The sequence below is a fragment of the Cupressus sempervirens genome, chromosome 6, assembly GCF_028749045.1.
Source record: "Cupressus sempervirens isolate cs-2001-9-10 chromosome 6, ASM2874904v1, whole genome shotgun sequence".
NCBI classification, from domain to species: Eukaryota; Viridiplantae; Streptophyta; class Pinopsida; order Cupressales; family Cupressaceae; genus Cupressus; species Cupressus sempervirens.
Genome location: NC_143123.1, coordinates 68,108,306 through 68,129,277, shown reverse-complemented (window position 1 = coordinate 68,129,277; position 20,972 = coordinate 68,108,306). Strand labels below are relative to the sequence as shown.

General features: G+C 33.8%; 1 long non-coding RNA gene across 4 annotated transcripts in view; it reads left to right on the top strand.

The window, feature by feature from the left end:
- Window positions 1–20,972, top strand: part of LOC149551164 (uncharacterized) — an 83,936-nt gene that overhangs the window by 27,586 nt on the left and 35,378 nt on the right. Inside the window, exon 3 of one of the 4 annotated variants that reach the window (XR_016352697.1) lies at window positions 17,458–17,664. The exons of the other annotated variants lie outside the window; for them this stretch is intronic. This is a non-coding gene — a long non-coding RNA (uncharacterized LOC149551164). Of the gene's footprint in view, window positions 1–17,457; window positions 17,665–20,972 lie in introns of those variants that run through there. 4 annotated transcript variants of the gene reach the window in all.

The window sequence follows — 20,972 nt, the reverse complement described above, 5'->3', positions numbered from 1 at the left end:
AAGACTAGTGATGTTGTTCATGTGGTAGAGTTGTTTTTCGAAGAAGTGGTGAGACTACATGGTCTGCCAAGGAGTTTAGTTTCAGATCGAGATACCAATTTTGGTAGGTATTTCTAGCATACATTGTGGAAGAAATTGAAGATAGATTTGAAGTTCAGTTCATCATATCATCTACAAACTAATGGACAGACAAAAGTTGTGAACCATAGTTTGGGAAACTTGCTGAGATGTTTGGTTAGTAATAGACTAAAAGGATGGGATCTGATTTTACCACATATAGAATTCACATATAATAATTCTGTCAATAGGAGTATTGATAAATCACCATTCCAGATTATATATGGGAGCAGTCCTAGATATGCTTTTGAATTGAGGCAGTTGGATAAATGAGAGATAAGTGGTGCTGAAGAAAAAGAATTTTCTGAATATTTAAAGAATATCCATGAAGAGGTGAGGAAATAGATTACAAAGATGAATACATAGTACAAGGCTAACGAAGATGTAAAAATGAGACATAAGGAATATCAAATTGGAGATGAAGTCATGGTTCATTTGAGAAAGGAGCATTTTCCGTTGGGTACATAGAATATGCTAAAAATGAAGAAGTTTGGATTGTGCAAGATAGTGAAAAGGCATGATTCTAGAAATGCACGTGAATTAGAGTTGCTTGCTGAATTGAATATTTTAGTATTTTTTAACATGTTAGATTTGAAAAAGTATTATGAAGGAGGTGATGGAGATGAAGCTACAAAAGCATAGTGGAGTATTCCAACAGCTAGTTCGGCTACAAAGGATATTGAGGAGAAATTAGATAGTTGTGTTGAAAAATGTACAAGGAACAAAACTTATGAAGAATACCTGGTCAAATGGAAAGGGAGGCTAGTAGAAGATTCACCATGGCTAGCAAGGGAGGAGATTAACTGTCTTGGTTTTCCTCTGAATACCTGAGACATGTAGGGTCACTTCTCAAATTATGCTAGGTGTTTGATGCAGGAGAATCCTAGGTGTAAGAGTAATCTCACATCAACCTAAAATATTTCATTTCAGTTGTTTGGAATAAGGGTTGTCATAATGCAAATCTGTGGAGGCTTGCTACTTAGTAAGGCAGTCATACGAGCTCAAAATGTCCTAATTTTAGAGGTGGATATTCATCTTGGATATATCAGCTTACCAGTTGATTCTCAACACCATATCCTGTGTATTTATGGATTTATTGCAGATTTTTGGTTTGTAATTTTGGTATATAAACTTTAGGCTCACTGTTGAAGGCCTAAATGTGCATGGATGAGGCCCAAAAACTTGACGGATAGGTGCTTGTGCATACCAATGTGTTTAGAATAAAAGCTAAGGTTTTCGAAAAGTGGTTATAATAGCCAATCAGAGCAACGGTTCGAGAGTTATGGCCTTCTGAAATTGGGCTGACTAAATCTCCCTAAATAAATGTCAAAAGTGTATATGGCTGGTTGCATATGCATTGTTAGGGTCTGTCATCCCTAGGTATTAAGTTTGAGTACCTAGAACCTTCTCGGGTGGCATAAAATTGTCTATTTAAGAAATGCCCGAACATTGTCTAGGAAACCTTTAGGTGATAGTTTGCACCTTTGTCTTGCAGATTATTGTAATGAAGGTGTCCATGTGGTTTAACATATTGTAATTCTGCATTTGTGGCGATAATAAGAAGCTCATTTTTTTTTCTCGCAAATCGTTGTTATTTCTTTGTTTCTATTATGTGTTTATGTTATTTAGGGGAGCACCCTTCATTAGGATGATAGCAAATTTGAATCAGATATGAAATTTGAGAATATAGATATGAGATCCTATCTTACAAAAGTGACATTTGAACTAGATTTTATCAAAATAGGGCGTGCAAAACTCGAAAAGTACAATATCATTGTGAAAGGAGAATTGACCCAGGCTAAGAAACAATTAGAGAAGTTATATTCCACTATTGAGAAAATTGATGAACAACATTTCTATTAGAGATCTTATTATGATAACATATGCCTTGGATATCTTATTGGAGAAAAATCAACAAAGAAAGTTGAAGCTATAAAAGAACTAGATCTAGTTGTTGAAACCATTGAACCTAAGAAGAATGATTCGAATGAAATTGAGCCAAGTAAATCTGAAGAAGTATCTAAAGAAGTTGAGCAAGTAAGTCAATCTTAAAAAATGTGATGAACGCCAACAAAACAAAGCAAGTTGAACCACCTAAAGAAGTAAGACATGAATTCAAAGGTAGATGCTTTACATGTAATGAAGTTGGTTGTATGAAGAGAGATTGTACAAATAACTCTTTCAAACCTATTACTGATTTCTATTGTTATAACTATCATGGTTTTGAACATAAAGTAGTAGATTGTAGGAAACCTAAGTTTGATAGTAATAATGGAAATAATATAATGTTTATGGATCCTAACCCTACAGGAAATGAAAGGAGATCTAATGAAGGAGAAAGAGCTAATGGAATTAGGAGAAACATTGTGTGTTACAAGTGTAGCAACTTCGGACACATTGTGAGGAATTGTAGAGCACCAATCAATCAGATTGGACCTAATCAATGAAGGAGTACACATGTATGTCAGTTATGCAATAACTTTGGTTACATTGCAAGATTTTGCAGAATAGATATGAGGAACATCAATAGGAACTCAAACTACAAAAGAAACAATAACATAAGTGACAGAAGGAATGACACTAGAAATAACAACAAAAAAGAAGCAGTCAAAGAGCATATTGATGAATTCAAGGAAGTATTTGTGAAGGCAAATGATCCATCAAGTTCACATGTAGTTTTAGAAGAATAATATTTTGATGCACCTGATGAGAGATTGAAGTCAACCACCATGTGTGATTCATCTTATTTGAATTAGGCACTTTTCTATCAAAGACAAAATATCAAAAAGATAGAACAAAGGTTAGAGATTGAGTTAGAAGTTGCAAAGCTAATGGAAGGAAAATTAGATCGTAAGGAAGCTCTGGTTAAGAGTGCAAATCATTTGGAGATTGTATGAGGCTATAAGAATGAAAATAAGTTTGAAGGATAACATATAACAACTTTTATAGATTAAGTAGTTGTGCAATCAATGTGAAGTTTGATTTGAAAAGATTTAAAGGATGCAAACAAGATTGTGAATGCTATTTCATTGTGTGAAGAATTAAGAAGGAATTTAAAGCGATTTGACAATGAAGTAAAGATTAATTTTAAGCATTTACAAGTGGGAAGTAAGAAAGCTCTAGTTATGCGAATTCCATGTATTTTATGAAGTTTTCAATTGTGTTTTCAAAATCTTTGAATTAGTTAAGGTGAAAAATCTTGTTGTAAGTGATGTTAGTGAGAGACCATGGTACAAGTTCAAAAAACACCTGTTTTTGTCACTGGAAGATGATTTGAGTGCAGGTATATGATTAGTATAAGAACTCTTCCTACCCATAGCTTGAACTTCTTGTGGCTCACCACAACCATCTATGTCAGCATTGTTTAATTGCATAATGATAGCATTCATTTCATCGGAGCTAAGAGGTACCTTTTTTTACCACATACCTCTCAGATACACTCGAATGAATACACTTGATCCTTTGAGAGCATTTTCACAAGTTCCGTTGAATGTATTGTACGTAGAGCATGTAAGGGCATACATTCACTGCAAGTTTGATACTATTTGTGACAATGATATTCACAAGGATTTGGATGTGGGATGTAAGAATAATTTATATTTGAAGCAAGATTTTCAGCATTTAGAAGAACTGAACATTATCAGGCACATGTTCAATACAAAGTTTGGTAACCATAAAGCAAAATAATCTTGAGTAGAATCCATGAAGGAACGTTTTGGGTAGGAAACATCCCTGCCATGATTGACAATGAAATGATCCATAGGCTTATTCGATTAAGCAATGAAGGGACCAATCCAGTGAATGAAAAGAATGTTAAGAAATTAGTTGAAACCAATATGAAGACCAAGTGATATGGAAGAAACATGAGAATTGATCTGATTAAGGATGATGATTTAAGAATCATTAACAAAATTATAGATTACAAGATGAACCTTTGTTCAAGGTTGAATTCTGTACCTACTGGATTTATCCATGCAACATACCTAATGATAGTGAAAAGGGAAAAGATTAATCTATTCGAAATTGTGAAGCAACAGTTGCTTGACAACATTGAGAAATTGAAAAGGACAAAGAATATAATTTTCAGATTTGAATCATTGATAACTCGCTTATTCTTTCAAGTTATTAGAAAGTTTCCAGATATTCCAGACCATGAATGGAAAGGAAACAAGTGCACAATGAACTTGATCACTTATCATTACAGGAGACAATCAAAAGAAAGAATCAATCAAGATATAACCAAAATGATGAAGAGTTTCCAATTTGAAATGAAAAAGAGTTTTAGAATCCCTCCATGACTGGTAGAAAACTACAATGATCACATATGTTTCATTGTTGAAATTGATGTCAATTTATGGAAGTAGTTGAACCTAGAGTTAAGCTCATAGATCCTATGGGCTATGAAATGAGTAAAGATCTTATGGAAAGCTATGTGGAGATCATCCTAGAGTGTAATGACCCTACTCAAATTTGACCATAAAATATTGATTGAGGGCTCGAAGAATTTCATCAAACACTTCACATACAAGGGTCATATGACTGATATAATATTTCAGTTTGCTTTAATGATTTTTTTCTTCAATTAGCATCATTGAGAATGTTTAAAAATGACTCTAAATTGACTAAACAATGACCTAACACGAATATGCAACTTATTTTGACAATATTCAATGCATATATGTGACTGAAACTACTTGCAATATGCAGCTACAATAACTATTTATTATGACAAACACTTTGGATGCAACCTAAGATGACATTTATGCACTTACAGGCAAGTGGTATTTTAACAAACATTTAGTATGCATAACTATAACATTATTTATGCCAAAAAAAGAGAACCTACAACCAATTGACATTTTGACAAACAATTGACATGGAAACTAATAAGTTGATCATGAATGGCAATAACATATTCAATTACAATAGTAGTTGACCAACAATTTATATCTCCTTCTTTGCAATAAAATGTCTACCACAATGATGCTATGAATTGGTCAAGACTCTTGGCTTACAATTGTTTAACAATAGTGCCAAATTTGATTTTCTGAGTATTCACTTATAGTAGCAATTAAAAATGCCTATGATGACAATGCAAACTACTTAGGGAATGCAAGAAGAACCTAGTAATCATGATGCCCAATGTTGTTGATGAAGAAATAATAAAAATTCAATGTGATAGGCACCTTCCAAGCTCAAATCAAAATACTCAAGCTGGTGCCCTTATTCGTGCCTGGCAAAAGTTTAGATAATTAATTGAAGCACCAAACACCTTTCCAATTTGTCCCTAAAATGATTTTCTCGACGATAGGAATTGAATGCAACAATACCCAAAATGATTGGCCTCCTCAATCGAAAGGTATGAGCAAAAACATGAGACTCACATAGACTGATCAACCTCCATGATAGTAGATTATGAAGGTTTGTAATGATCCTGCTCAATAACATAATCAATCTCAGCAATACATCAGCTAATGAAGTAACTTCTCCATCAAATGCAACAATACATGAGTTGTTGCAAGTACAATAATACATCAACTATTGTACTCAAATAATCTCCACCGTGAAGCACAAGATTGGACTTCTGAAGTAAAGTCCACAATCAACAATAATTCAGTTGGTATCTCACAGCCTCAAAATTGTGTAACCAATGAGGGTTTTTGTCCCCAAAGATCCTCCAATGGCTGAAACCCTAGCTGGTTTCTCCACCAAATAATCACATCAAACAATCATCAATTCCTGGATGATGAGAATGAGGCCTATGATGTCTATTTATACTTTTTCCTCAAGAGGTTGGCCCAAAATCTAGAAGCTTCTAGAAATTATTTTATTTTTATTAAGTGACTTTATGATATATTATTTTATTTAAGTCACTTTATTAAATTAATTAAATATAAACTTACCTTTTAATATTTATTTATCTGATAACTTTATAAATAATTAACTTAATACCATTTATTTATTTAATTAAAATAATTAATTAGTCATCCTTATAAAATATTCATTATTTTGGACAACTTAATTAATTAAATTAATTAAATCAAATTAACTCCAAAATGGGGACATTACAGTCCACCCCTCCTGAAATTGCTTGTCCCCAAGCAATCTCAGCAACAAGTACCATTCTCCTCCACCTGGATCCCAAGTGAAGACTTGTGTAATGTCCCAATCCTCATCAAATAGCTCCTATGAAGAAATCATCAGCATCAACAGTACAAAAATCAGCAATTGAGAAATTGCACTCAACACCCAAACAACTAACATGATTGACAAAATCATCTAAAGACCAACTATAGATGTTGATAGAAGAAACCACTCTATGGAACTCAAGCCAACTAAAACATCAACTTTGTCAAAACTCAAGTCCCTGTCTAATTGACACTCACACCCAACTGCACTGTGGATATGACAACAATCATAGGTACCTGAGTCACTGCCACCAAATCCAATCTCTGATAAACTTTCTTGGGTGTGTCGATACTACAGGCTGTGTAACTTGCAACTGCCAATTCCATTTGCAAAAGATAGTGCCAATCCATCCCACAATGGATGGTAAGAAACTAGAGCCAATCTACACCTGCGTGAAATCAAATCTTCTATCTTTGAGTCAAAAGAAAAATGATGAGCATACCCCACCGTATAATTCCAGTAGGAACCCCCAAGCTCTGCTACTAGCTCACCATCACTTAACTGGGAATTAGCAGATGGCTCCAATCTTTGATTCCGAGTGGCTATCGGCTGGATAGGACCCTGTGGAATCCGCTCAACAAACACCACCTCAAAATTCCTATGAGGTAGCATAGTAGACAGGTTCACTATAATCTCCCCAACCAATTTGCGAATAGCACTAGTACCTCGGACAAGAACACCTTCTGACACTTTATGTGAGTCCAGATGAACACCTGCAATATCTAGCAAATACTCAATGAACAGTTCAATGAAGTAAAAATTATACGAGGAAGCATCAACATACTCCCTCACATACCACAACTGATCCCTCTGTAAAGGTGGCACGGTCAACTATACCACACTATCATCTGTGTGAGAAGAATCAATCTGGAGACTCGACTCCACTGGTATCCCAAGGTCATTAGGACCAGGTACTCCCAAATCTTGAACATGTGTGTCAGCCCCAACAACATGTTCCTTACTAACAACTGCAGGAGCATGCTCACCACCAACCACCTCAATATACAAATTAACTGGGTCCGGGGTTGGTGTAGACCGCAAATGCTCCAACTCCACGGTCACCTCCTCTAACTGAAACTATGACTCCTGTAGATCTCATTGTGTGTCCTCCAAAGCCTCAGTAGTCGCTGTGAGCTCTTGGGTAGCTCACTCACCTCCTCCTCACAATCCAAGAGTGCCTCATATGCTGTACTCCCCCACTCAACTAGGTGATCACAGTCAGTTACCAACTGTAAGTAATCCTATCTCAAAACCCTGATAGCTTCATGTAAGGCATGAACCTTTGCCAAAGAAAGGTAACCACCACTGGACTCATCTGTCATAGAAGCACCCCAACCAATAATGACCAACAATTGACAAGCGGTATCAAAATGCTCAAGAGCAGTAGTGATATCTCTGTTGCCAACTCTCAACTGGCCAGTCACATGGTGACTCTGCACTACGGGCCTCTTATGAATTGTCTCAAATACACTGTCCACACTATGAGAGAAAGCTAAATCAAATGAACTCCCCTCAAGATCACCAATGCTCAGTGTACTTACATCTGAGTACACCTCCACACTTTGAACGCAACCATCAGACTTATCCTCATCTAACTCCGAAGAAGCTACTGTTGAAACTATCTCATCATCACAATGTCCAGCTCCCTCATCCTCTGCAACTAACTGAGAGTCTAGATCTTGAAAAATATCATTAGGGGTCACTGACAAAGTAACTCCCTCAACTAACAAGGTAGCCCTAGCTGAAACAAACTCCTGCCACTTAGACTCTAGCTCATCCTCATTTATGGGTTCCGACAACACTAAATGAAGGAACCCATCTTCACAACTGTCGATGCTAAATCTATGCCCAAAGTCAGAAATAAAATTCCAAATACACTACAACATTCATCATCCTCACTCACAGCAACAAATGAATCTGGAATGCTAGTGTATATATCCTCTAACTGCATCTCCTCTACCGACTTTGACCACGTACACAACTCGACATCGACCTATGGATAAGCTATACTGTAACATGGAGTTTCATAAAATAAAACATCTATAACACTCCCATCCTGAGTGCCATCACTAGAAATCTCCATGCTCACATCCTCAACATAGGAATATAACACTATCTCCTGAGCCTCAACCCAATGAAGCTCGACACTACTGTCCTTTAGTGGCACAGAAACATCCACTGAGTCTAGTGCAACAAAATTATCATCAACACTACAGATGGTAATAGCAGGTGCTGAACTAGATAATGGTACATCAGCATCACAATCAACGGCCGAAGAAAACTCAAGTCTTCTCCCCTGTGAACCTGATGTCGGCCTACTAAAAACAGAAGTAAAATATCTCACTGCCCTATCAATTGTAGCCGGATCTGAAAATTTCTCTGCAAGTTGCTGCTGATGCAATCTTAATTTCTTGACACTTTCCATTAAAGCATCTAACTCTATTCTATTCCCTCTACTACTGTGTCGACTTCATGAAATCGACCTACTGTATCTATCCATGGCTGGGAAATAGAAATACTGACCACTCTGATAATAATCTCATACAAATAATGACCCTACTCAAATTTGACCGTAAAATGCTGATTAAAGGCTCAAAGAATTTCGTCAAACACAAAAACAAGAATTTCTTGTCTCAAAAACAAGAATTTTTTTTTTTGAGACAAAATCCCTCATTTGTTACACAATTTTGAGACTGTGATATACCAGCTGAATTATTGTTGATTGTGGGCTTTACTTCAAAAGTCCAATCTTGTTAACAAAACAAGAAGAATTGTTGAAGACAAGAAAGTCATAGAAAATCTAATAAAGAAAATTTGCAAAGTTAATGATGATGAAGACATGAGTGAAATAATGAAGAAGAACCATTCTATTAATGGGATGAAACTATGAAGAAGTGAATAAACAAACAAAGGAAGTCATTTCCAAATACATGACTTCTATACCCCGAATTGTAGAAAAGAGCGTGAAGTTAGGCGGATCAATCCCTATGTCTATTGAGAAAATTACACTAGCATCAACAAAAATTGAAGTCAAGGACACCAAGATGACAAACTTATTTCTATAGATCTTAATTGCGACTGACACCATGCAAATTGGTGCCACCAAGGTTATAGTTAACATTGCAGAAGATCCTTTTAAGGATTTTGGGCCAAACATTGTTGGAAATACAACTAGATACTCTAGTTCTAATGAAGAAGAAGATGTAGAAGAAGAGAGAAGAAATAAAGAATAAGAAGATAAGAAAAGGAAGGAAGAGACTGACAAAAAGGAGGAGGAAGAATAGAGAAAGAAGAAATTGGAGAAAAGAGAAAAAGAAAAAGGAGGAAGAAAAGAAAATGGAGGAAGTAGAGAAGAAGAGGAAAGAAGAAGAAGAGAAGAAAGAGGAGGAAGAAGAGAAGAAGAGGAAGAAAGAAGAAGAGAAGAAAAAGAAGGAAGAAGAAGATGAAAGAGGAGGAAGAAATTAAAAGGAAGGAAGAGAAGAAGAAAGAGGACAAGGAAAAGAAAAAGGAAGAAGAAAAAAAAAGGAAGAAGAAATAAGAGGAGGATGAGAAGGCAAGTGCACACAACACCTCTCTCACCCTAGCTACACTAACAGGTTCATATGATGATGATGATCAAATAGAGTTGATATCATCTCTCAACAAGATTATCAGCAAGAACAAACAAGTAAAGAGTTTACAAAAAACTCTTATGGATGTACCTAAAAAGTTACAAGGAACACTAATAGTAAAATCATTAGATCCTAATTCAGAGGATAGAGCTAAGGATGTGATTTAACATTTGATGCTAATTTCACAAAGTTGTTAGAGGTAGTAGTAGCTCAAGTGCAATCAAAGCATGATGCTTAGATGTTTGATACTGTATGTCAAAACAACATAAATGACTTGGGAGCTCTTGATGCTTGCATCAAGGAATTGAGAAGGTTTGAACTTGAAGGCAAGGTACTATATGCTAAATTTTCCATATCCTTTAATTTCACCAAGGATATTGATGAAGAGCTGAAGAAAAACCATGATGAAATCAAGGCACAAGCATATCAACTCAGCCAACCTGGTGTTAAGGTTGAAGAAATAGAAACACAGGTTAGGAAGACTTATGATGAAATAAGTCTATTAGAAGTTAAAAAAGAAAGGATCACCAAAAGGTTCTCACTTTTAAGGGAACACCTATCAGTAAAGGTAACCACGATTGAGCAATAGGTAGAGGATTGTCTTGCAACAAAGACATCCTTTGATAAATTCATTTGTTCAGACTTGAATGTAGTGGAAAAAGTACCTGATTTTGGTAGCTTCCAATCTTGAACTTCACTGAGCACTACTAATTGGCCATAACCTTGTGGTCATCTTTCACCCAAGCAATATGGTATGGATGCGGGTGTTTCTATCTCTTCAGCTTCAACTTGGTGACCATCGTTTCTGACACCAGATTGTCAGTACTTGCATGACCTTTTCCACAATTTATTTAATCTCCTCTATTGAAACATCTCTGATCAATCAAAGCTACTGCATTTTCTCTAGATTTTGACTTCTTCAATCAACTTTTCTAGCTTGCCCTCCAAGGGCAACACAATCTAGTAATAGACAAAGTAAATAAGAGACTAAATGTCAACATATGAAAGCCACGATGAACACTAATATGAAGAAATGACATAGAGAAATAAGTCACAATATAGAAGGAGCCAGGAAAATAACAAAGACACACACACACACACACACACACATATTATGTACACATATACATATGTACATATATTATGTACATATATGTACATATATGTACATACATATATGTACATATATGTTACAACAAAGAAAAACAAAATTTGCTTATGTGATTTCATAGTTCAGGCTGCAATTTTTATCAGATGACTACCACATGAATCTTATGGAATTTTATACTATGCCAAGTAATCATTATTAAAATATCATTAACAGACAAAACAACCCAAGAAGAAATGTATCTTGTTTGTGCAAAAAATTGTGAAATAAAATTCTCTTAATTTGGGGAGATGGAGTATATTATGTTGTTAAGTGAAATAGAGAAATGGGCATGTCATAAAATGAAGAGGCATGATTGGTGTACTTAAAGATTGAACTCAGGGACAAGAGTTCAACAAAGCTTTTAAATTTTTTTTTTTTTTATAAATAAAAATAATACCAGTATTTTCTTGTTGCAGTACATTAAAATAAAAACATGCATAATAGGTCTCCATAAATGCTACCTACATGGCTTATAAATGGCTTGTTTATTATAAGACAACAAACATTTATCATTTTTGTTAGACAAAGAGAAAGCTATGGATGATTGCAAGACTAACGTTGATGATTGCAAGACTAAAGTTGTACAAAGCATTGATGACTGCATTGATAATACATCATCTTCAGTATGTTCTTGAAAAAAGCTATGGAAAGTGAAACTACATGTCTAAGTTCTCCATCCTAGTTGAATCTTCAACCAATTTAGATGCATAAAATGACTGAAAAGTCCTCATTCTGCAGTTGATGTCTACATAGCCAATTTTGGAGTAGATTGAGTAGTTGCCAAAGTTGGTGAAGTCTCTATCCTTTAAAAGAAGAACAACTTTTAGATGCATTTTGTTGCAGCCAATGAAAGGTTTAGCATGTAGATCTTAATAATTAGAAAAGACATTTCGTTCATGATCTCCAAGTTCAAAGATTGTGATACAATTTCCAAGTGCTCGTATAATTTATAATTAACTCTTCTATACTTAAACTTACCCACTTATATTCAAATATGAAAAAGACAAAGAAGCTGTAGTTATATTGGATATTGAAGTTTCTTTCCACAAATGGTTTACCACAACGTGAATGCTGGAGTTGGCTAAAAATAAACTAACATTCCATAGCTTATCCTCTTCAGTGTTAAATTGAATAGTCTGCATTAATTAGCTCTTTGTCAAAGTGGTAGTAACTTGGACTCAATTTTCAAATTGTTTGATCTTTGTGCACTTTAGAACCAACATTACACATACAATAAAATAATTTGTTATACTTTTTAATTACACAACAATATTGACATAACACTCAAATAATTTGCTAATTCTAACTACTAACTTCATTATTGAATTATATCACTTAAGAATCATAAGTTTAATAGTATTTAATGGAAGAAAATAAAAATTCTAACTATTGCTTAATTAAATGAAACTAACTACAAGAGAATTGCAATGCCTCAAGTGGTCATTTCTTAAGAAGATGCAACCTCAGACTCACAAGTAACATTAACACATCATCAAGTCATTCACTGAAATAGTACACAGTAGATAGTATTAGAACATCTTAGATAATAAAAAAAATAGGAAGAATTTAAGCATATCACATATGCATTGGTTGATATTTAAAACCTTCTTACCTCTTGCATTTAATGATATTTGTATGCTTCAGGGAATGTAACTTCTAGCAGTGTGCCAAAAGGTCTCACATCTTAGATTCTTAATTGATAAAATATCTTTAACTCATCCATTTAGATCTCAAAATCTTTGGATTTTTCTTCATCATCATTGTTGGGACAAAACTATGATCAAAGAATTGAAAGTGATACTAGTCTTGATGGATTCACTTAGTTTTTTCCTTGTGTCAATTTGGTTATTCGTAAGCTTTATAAGGTGTTCAGGCTGTCTTCCATGGGGATAAAGCCAATTAGATAAGAAGAATGACATGCACTAATTCAATAAATTACTGGAATCTAATCTTGCTTATTTTTAGCATAATGAACTCTTAAATTCTATCCATAGAATTCATCATCTATATAGATTAAGAAAGTACTAAGTACTACATTCCTCACTACATATTTTGATGCAATCCTAGTAAACTTGTTTGCATTAAATTTGGCAAGCACAATCCATTTATCCCCATCAACAAGCACTGGAGTAGAAAAATCTGATTTTCAGTGGTAGACCAGAATTAAATACAAATCTCCATAAATATCATGCAAAGATGGAGGTCTTAAAACTTATGAATTTTTCATATGTGATAAATTGATTATTCTAGTCCCTTATTTCTATTAAATTGATTATTCTAGTCCCTTATTCTAGTCCTTAAGTTATTTAGACTAGAATACACATATACCATAAGTCATAAGCATGGTTTACAAAACATTCAAGGCCTTGCTTGAAAGAAATAACTTTATGATCTCTTAACTGAGGTAACACATATTTCGGCATAATGAACTCTTAAATTCTATCTATAGATTTTATTATCTATATAGATTAGAAAAGTACCAAATACTACATGCCTCACTTCATATTTTGATGCAATCCTAGTAAACTTGTTTGCATTATATTCGGCAAGCACAATGCATTTGTCACCATCAACAAGCACTAGAGTAGCAAAATCTAATGTTAGAAAACAATCATAATTACAAAAGTTGACATAAGTTTCAAATTAAAACAATTGACATAAGTTCTAGAAAATTTATACACGTAATCATTTCTATTTTAGGTCATCCTTAAATTGGTCTCCACGTCTCCATATTGCAAAGAGAAAAGGCCATAGAGTGTCCAAGCTACAAGGTTCAACTGATAATGCCATCTCCCCCATAGAGGAATCATCTCTCAAGTTGCAGGTGCCCACCCTACTCTGAATGCCACTTTGAATCTAGAATGCAGGTGCAACTGCGTTCTATATGCATGGACAATAGGTGGAGCTGAAAAAACCCACCACATTTAAATTTATTTAATAGGTGTATTAAGTTTTTAAAATTATAGACCATCATGAATATTAGAATGTTTGTGATGGTCTATAACTTATAATACCTAATTAAAGACCTCTAACAAAAATACAAACCTGTTACATTTTTTTAGCTCCACTTGATGTTGTATGCATATAAATTGAGATTGCATATTGAACTATGACCTCCTTCTGCATTGCCTGAAATCAAGAGATTCACACAATTAGTTGTCATGCAATCATAGGTTAATGTTGAGCTTCACTTGGTTTCAAGAATAGTTTAATAGTGCTATCCTAATCAAGGGTAACCACGTGAAGGTGGAAGCTCATTAACATCTAAATTCCCCCTGCCCCCCCCTCTTAATTCCCCAATTAACATCTAAAATCCATTCATTCTATTAATAAAATGTAACATTGATGAATTATCACATGATAACATTCATTAACACATAAGTTTCATTAGAGCATTCACATTAACATTAAAACATAAGATTCATTAGAACATTCACATCAACATTCAATAGAACATAAATAAAACATCTAGACATAAACATCAATCATTATGAAATAAGTCACACAAACTCACATGAATTTTTTTTTTTTTTTTCTTTTTCTTTTTTGTTTTTCATTCCCTATATTGTTGTAGAGGCATATCCATGTTGTCATCGATATTTTTTCTCACCCATGGATGTGATCTTGTTGTCCTTTACAAAGGTGGGTCCTCTGCAATAACAAATAAAATGGTTAAATTAAAAAAATTTGAGCCTTTAAAGATTTTAAAGAACATTGTAGTGCTCTTTATCTTGTCCAACCACATTGTCTTGTCCGTCGGCTTGAATGCCAACACACTCATCAGGAACAACCTCTACATCCATTGCAACTGCAATACAAGATGTTTCCTTAATCTCAACACATATTATAGTTAAATTTGTATTACTATACCAAATTAAATTTAAAATGTTTACTTATAGTAATATTTCAAAAATTAAAAATTGAATAGAAAATATATACCTTTAGTACTACGATCCACATTCGAATTGATGCCTCCATGGTGGTCGGCTAGTGTATCAAGATTGGCAGGCTTCAATCCAATGTAAATAGTTAGTGCATTTATCAACAATATATACATATAAATGCAAGACAAATACTTAGAAATGTTAATCATTCATTTTAATTCAAATATAATGACTTATATTTTTTGAACTTAATATCAAATACAATAAGTGTTAAAGTCTTCAATTGAAATAAAAATCAATTGACTTATTTACCTCATCGATAGATCTAGGAGAAGAACCTTGTGCACTCATTGCTCTGAGTTGTTCAACCACAACTGTATAACCTTGTCTATAGGCTAATTTCTTGTCCTCTTGAGAAGTTGCTTTTTAAAACTCCATGGCCTACACTTTTGCCCTAGATCATGAATTTTTTTTTGTAATCAATTTCATCAAATACAAAATTGTTTGCAATTTATAAATATTTGCATATAATTTTTCATTTACTTATACCTACAATTTGTGCAACAAGCTCTGAATATCCACCCGAGGTGAGCTTATGCTGCCCGTGCTTCTGTTTTCTTGCTTCGGTTGCCTTTGATGTGTCAAGCAACCAATTTAAAGTTTGAAATATGTTAGATCGTCTAAGTATTAAGAGTAATTAGTACATAATTTTATTCTTAATATTGTGACATACTTTCTTTCCTTGGGTGGTACTATTTCTCCGCCATGTATTTCTTTTTCCTCAGTGGCATCCATTTTAAGATTCTCCCACTCAATAATAGGAATATAGGGGGGCCGCTTATAACAAGGGTTGTTTTTCATGTGGGTCATGTAGTAGTACCTAATATATTTCAAATCTTGGTCCACTTTCTCAAGGAGCCTAAGTCTTTGAAAGACGTTGGGTCCAAAAAGTGTCATCATGGCATCAACGAGTTTATCCTTTAACTCCTTAGTTTACAAATTCCATGTTTTAAGAAAAGAAAAATATTTGATTTATAAATGAATTGAAGCTAACTTTTAATTTAATTGAAGAAATTGATTAAAAGAAACATGATCTAGCAATGAAATCAAAATATGATACCCTATGTGTATGGTCGGCCCAAATATACACAAACATCAATTATTAATTTTTTTATAAAATAGATTATTCCATGTAAAATAATAATGAGATTAGGTTCTGATCCATCATAGCACATCTGATACATTTTATTTTGACACATTATGACTCAATATGTTGAGACATTATTGATGGATTGGGCATTATTTATATTATTTTATGTCGTGTGATGCTTTACTTTAAAAATGCTTAATTAGGTTATTTTATGTTTTATGTGTAGACATGCATTATGATGATGTAATTCAGTAAATGATTCAGAATTATGAATATGTCAATATTTTAGTTATGCAATGATAAATCTATGTATAAAAATGAGAAAAAGGTATTTAAATGGAAGTTATAATGTTTTGATCAATGTGATTATTTAAATGTGTTTTAAATATATAAATGTGATTTTTCTCAAGGTACCTATATTCAATTGAGTGTATAGGATAATTAATGATGAAATTAATCCAAGAATTGACCCTATGAACAATTTGTGAAACCAAGGTCAAGTCTACTGAAGAGACACAGACCTTGTTGTCTAGTATTTAATTTGTGTCGTAATCTTAATATGTGTGCATCATTCTATATTTTATAAGATGTCGAATGTTATGGAAAGTGAATCTTATGGTTTCACATGACACTCGTAACATGTATATGTCTATCAACATGTTAACTAGGATTGACAATATACCTTGTTACCCAAAGATTGATTAAGTTGGTAACTTAGATTAATTACCCTAATTGGAATTTTGTGGAAATATTACATCTTTAGGGATTTTGGAGATCAAATAATTCAAGCCACTTGTATAGGTCATAAATTGATCCCAGAGGCCAAATCTAATATTATTCAAGTGCCCAAGTGGTATGTATATGGGTTGAAGAACATTTCCAGCCTTCTAGAACTTCCTAATAGCATTTATGACCTCTAAAATATCTCAATTTTCCATTTGTGCGAAAATGGACCATTTCTATGAGGATAGTCAAGTTTACACTTCTCCTAAAAGGTTGTCTTGATGGTAGGAAAAAGTGGGAAGACCATAGAAGGCTTAAGTAAAAGATAAGTTTAGATGTCTATTTAGTGGTCATTTTGAGAGTTGAAGGTTGTTCACCCATTCTCTACATTTAGAGAAGTCAAGCTTGGAACCGAAGAGGAAGAAGGATTTAGCTCATCTTAAAAATCCATTGTCATAACCTTTGTGAACATAGGATTCTCCATTACCATATTCTTCATTCAATGTTCATTGCTTGCTTATGTAGATCTCTTGCATGTGTGTATTTTGTGTTTGTGTTGTAACATGTGAGGGATGGGTATTTATGAGTTTTCTATTTTCTTTCTTTTCATGTTTTACTTTTGGTTTTGTTCAGAAATCTATGAAGGGTGTGTTGGCACTACTCACCATCGGATAGGGCCGAAGTGGCTATGTATGGGAGAATGACTTTAGTTGGACTCCTGGTCAATGCAAAGTCCCTCCTCATGTTGAGGGGAGACAGAAAGTAAGGTGTTATGGGCCGTTACTTGGCAATACAAACCAATTTTGTTTAGGAAAATAAGGAGGGAAAGAAATGAAAGATTATTGTGATTTGGTAGCCTTGGAAAAGGCATATGATTTGTGTTGGTGATTGGCATCTCCTATCTGGAAAAATCCACCTTCTCCTAGTCTCGACTCAATATGAAACATATTATGCATACCTTGTATGAGATTTGTTTGTTGAGTGTGTCATTGTGATTTTATCTGAATGTTAGTCGATCGATTATGGTTGTCTTAGCTTGGGGTGTGGCCTCACATCAAGGCCTTGGTTGGGAGGTGAGCTCTCCATGGTTTTCTTTATGTATTTATAGATTTCTTGGAGTGATGGGGACACAACCCAAGAACAGAATGGACACAACAGAAAAGGGAAATTGTATTAACTGAGGAAATAAGCTAGTACAAACAATATAGAGAAAATAAACTTCAAAACATGCCCTAAGGGCTTACAATGGCATAAATTTGGAGATAATTTCTCCTTTCAGTACCTCCTCTCAAACTCCACTCCGAACTGCCTTTTACAATGCCAGAAATCTCCTTAAATAGACCCCGGAGGGTTAAGGACTAGGAGTACATTCTAGAAAGTGCTAGTAGGCATCCACCGACCAAATAGAAGGTTCCAGAAGCTGCGTTAGAAGTCGGTGCAAATCTAGAAGAATCCAGAAATGGTAACCGAATTTCCGGAAGGCATAACTTTTGAACTGTAGCTCCGATTGACAAACCGTTTACATTTTTGAAAAGCTCTCAAAGCGCTCTATAGCCCTATAGACCAGCTTTGCTCGTCCCCCATTTTTCGGCCCTTTTCGAGGTCATTTAATGCCCCTAACCTAACTTTGAAGCATCCTTAGGAGGTCTCCAAAACTCGAAAAAACTGCAATAACTTTCAAACCGTGGGGCCTTTTGACCTGATTCTTTTTCTGGAATGCTCTAAATGACAATTACATTCATCTGGCCAATTTACACCTTCTAGGTCACCAAAATGATGGCCAAATTGCATGCTCCTATTTTTTCGGGATTTTCTAGCACACTGATAGCTGAACTGTGAGAGTTGGAACCTTTATTTGACCCAAATGGGTATCCAAAAATGAAAAGACATGAAACAAAAACTAAGTCTAAGTACATTTTTTTTGGGTGACACATGATTGCCCTTATACCTCTGGATGCTCCTGCATCATGGAGTATAATCCTTAGTGAAGCAAAACTGGATTCATAATCGTCATACTGTCCTTGAGTTTTGTTGTCATGTAGACTTCTCCACTTTGATGTCTTTTCCCTACACATTGTAAAATTGTAAAATTTTATGATTTCATATGTAATAGATCAATTGTTGAACGTTTTAAATCTGAGAATGTAAATATGGATTATTGTATTAAATGAAGTATGTGATTGATACGACTTTCATGAGTTTTCAAACTTTATCTTACCCTTAAGTATATTGAAAATTGTATAGGTTTCATTTGAAAACTTCATAGTGCTTTGAAATCATTAGATTCAAAAAAAAAAAATGTAAATCAATGTTCAAATTAGATATATTAATCTTCCTTTCATATTGGAAACTCAGTTCATATAAATTTCATTAATTCAATAAATTTTACCTTATATTGCATTGTTTATAAACTATTTAAAAATTACTCCAAATTTAAATGCAAAATTTAATATCAAAACTAATCCTACAAATCCATTCAAGAAAATGAACTAATCATTATTGCACTAGGCCATTATAAAATTTTCTTTTTGAAACCTAGCACCTTGGAAGAGAAAATAAATCACATAATTTTCATCTATTTGAGAGCCAATATGCTCTCTGGATTATGTATGGAAATTTTTTAATTCTCTTCTAGTAATAGAGTATATTCTTGTAAGATTCCTTTTAAAATATTTTTGACACCTTATTAAATAAGAAATATATAATTATAAAATAACAAATTTCAATTACAATAAACCTAGTCTATCCTACCCTTACCTTATTCCCACCCCACCTATAAATATTAAATTTGTACTCGCCCACTAAATCCTAAGTCCCCCCCCCCCCATGTTATCTTGGATGCAAGATAGAGTGTGGAATGGTCATGATGTCTTGGCATAATTTCCCTCCAAACACTATTTCCTCCCCTTACATGTGTTGGGCTCTGCACTTTATTTTCCCTCAAACCCCACATGAGGTGCTAATAGACATGATGATGTCATATGCACCTCTTCCCATGCGTACTATAGACTTGGTTGACTTGGCATTTAGTTGGGTAGAGATGGGAGTTAAAACTTATGTCTAACCATTACCCCCTTTCCCATTTACACAAATTGCTTTCCATTCTCATTGTACCCTATCCAGGTCGAGCCTTGTAATGCTTGCCAATGCAAGGCAGTGTGGAGAATGCTTAGGATAGTGTGCCCACGCAGGAAGCCACCCATGGCAAGTGGGGAGTAAGGGATAGAGTTAGTTAGGAGTTAGGTGTTTAAACAGAGAAAGGGTTAGTAGTTAGTAGTTAAATGATTTTTAGTTACTAGGATTGTATTTTTGTTAAATGTTTAGTTATTATTTAATAAAGTTGTAAATGTTTGTTTCATTTTAAATATTAAATTCTTTTAAAATGAAAGTGAAATTAGTTGGTTAGTTCGGATTAGTTAGTTGGGATGTTAAATTAGTGATAGTTAATGTATCTTCTTTTTATGATAATTGGATTATGAATTTAGTAATTAGGTGAAATTAGTGTTAATAATAGGTTTTATTAAAAAAGTTTTCATTAAAAATATTTAATTATTCTAAAATGAAAGTGGTAGGAGTTAGATAGTTAAATGAGTTAGTATTATATTGTCTTAAGGATTGAAGTAATTCATCACGTGATGTATAGTAGATAATTGCTTAATTAAGGTTGATAATATAATTTTTTATTTACTCATTTATTTGATTTAGTGAAAACATTAAATTTTTCTTAAGTAATAAATCTCTAGGTAAAGTATAAAGATAAGTGGTAGAGTAATAATACATTGAAGGGTTGCATTTAATAAGTGGTAGTGGTATAGGCTTTTATTGCAATACAAATTGTTATGGAAATCGATTTAATAATGAAAATTTAAATGTAACAATTTAATCCTACATGATTAGTTATAAATTGGGATTAAGTGTTAAGGTATTGCTAGGGCAACCTATGTATGCAGTTTAGTACACCTATAGTTTTAACTTGTAAAATGAATATATATAAAATCATGTCAAAACTTAATGTGAGTTAGGTAATTAGTCAAGCATATCAATTCAACTATAACCCAAGAACTAAGGAACCCTAATGCTTTTCCCAAATTTATGATGTCACACTTTAACTGAGTTGTCAACTATGCATCATTTTGAATCACAACTGG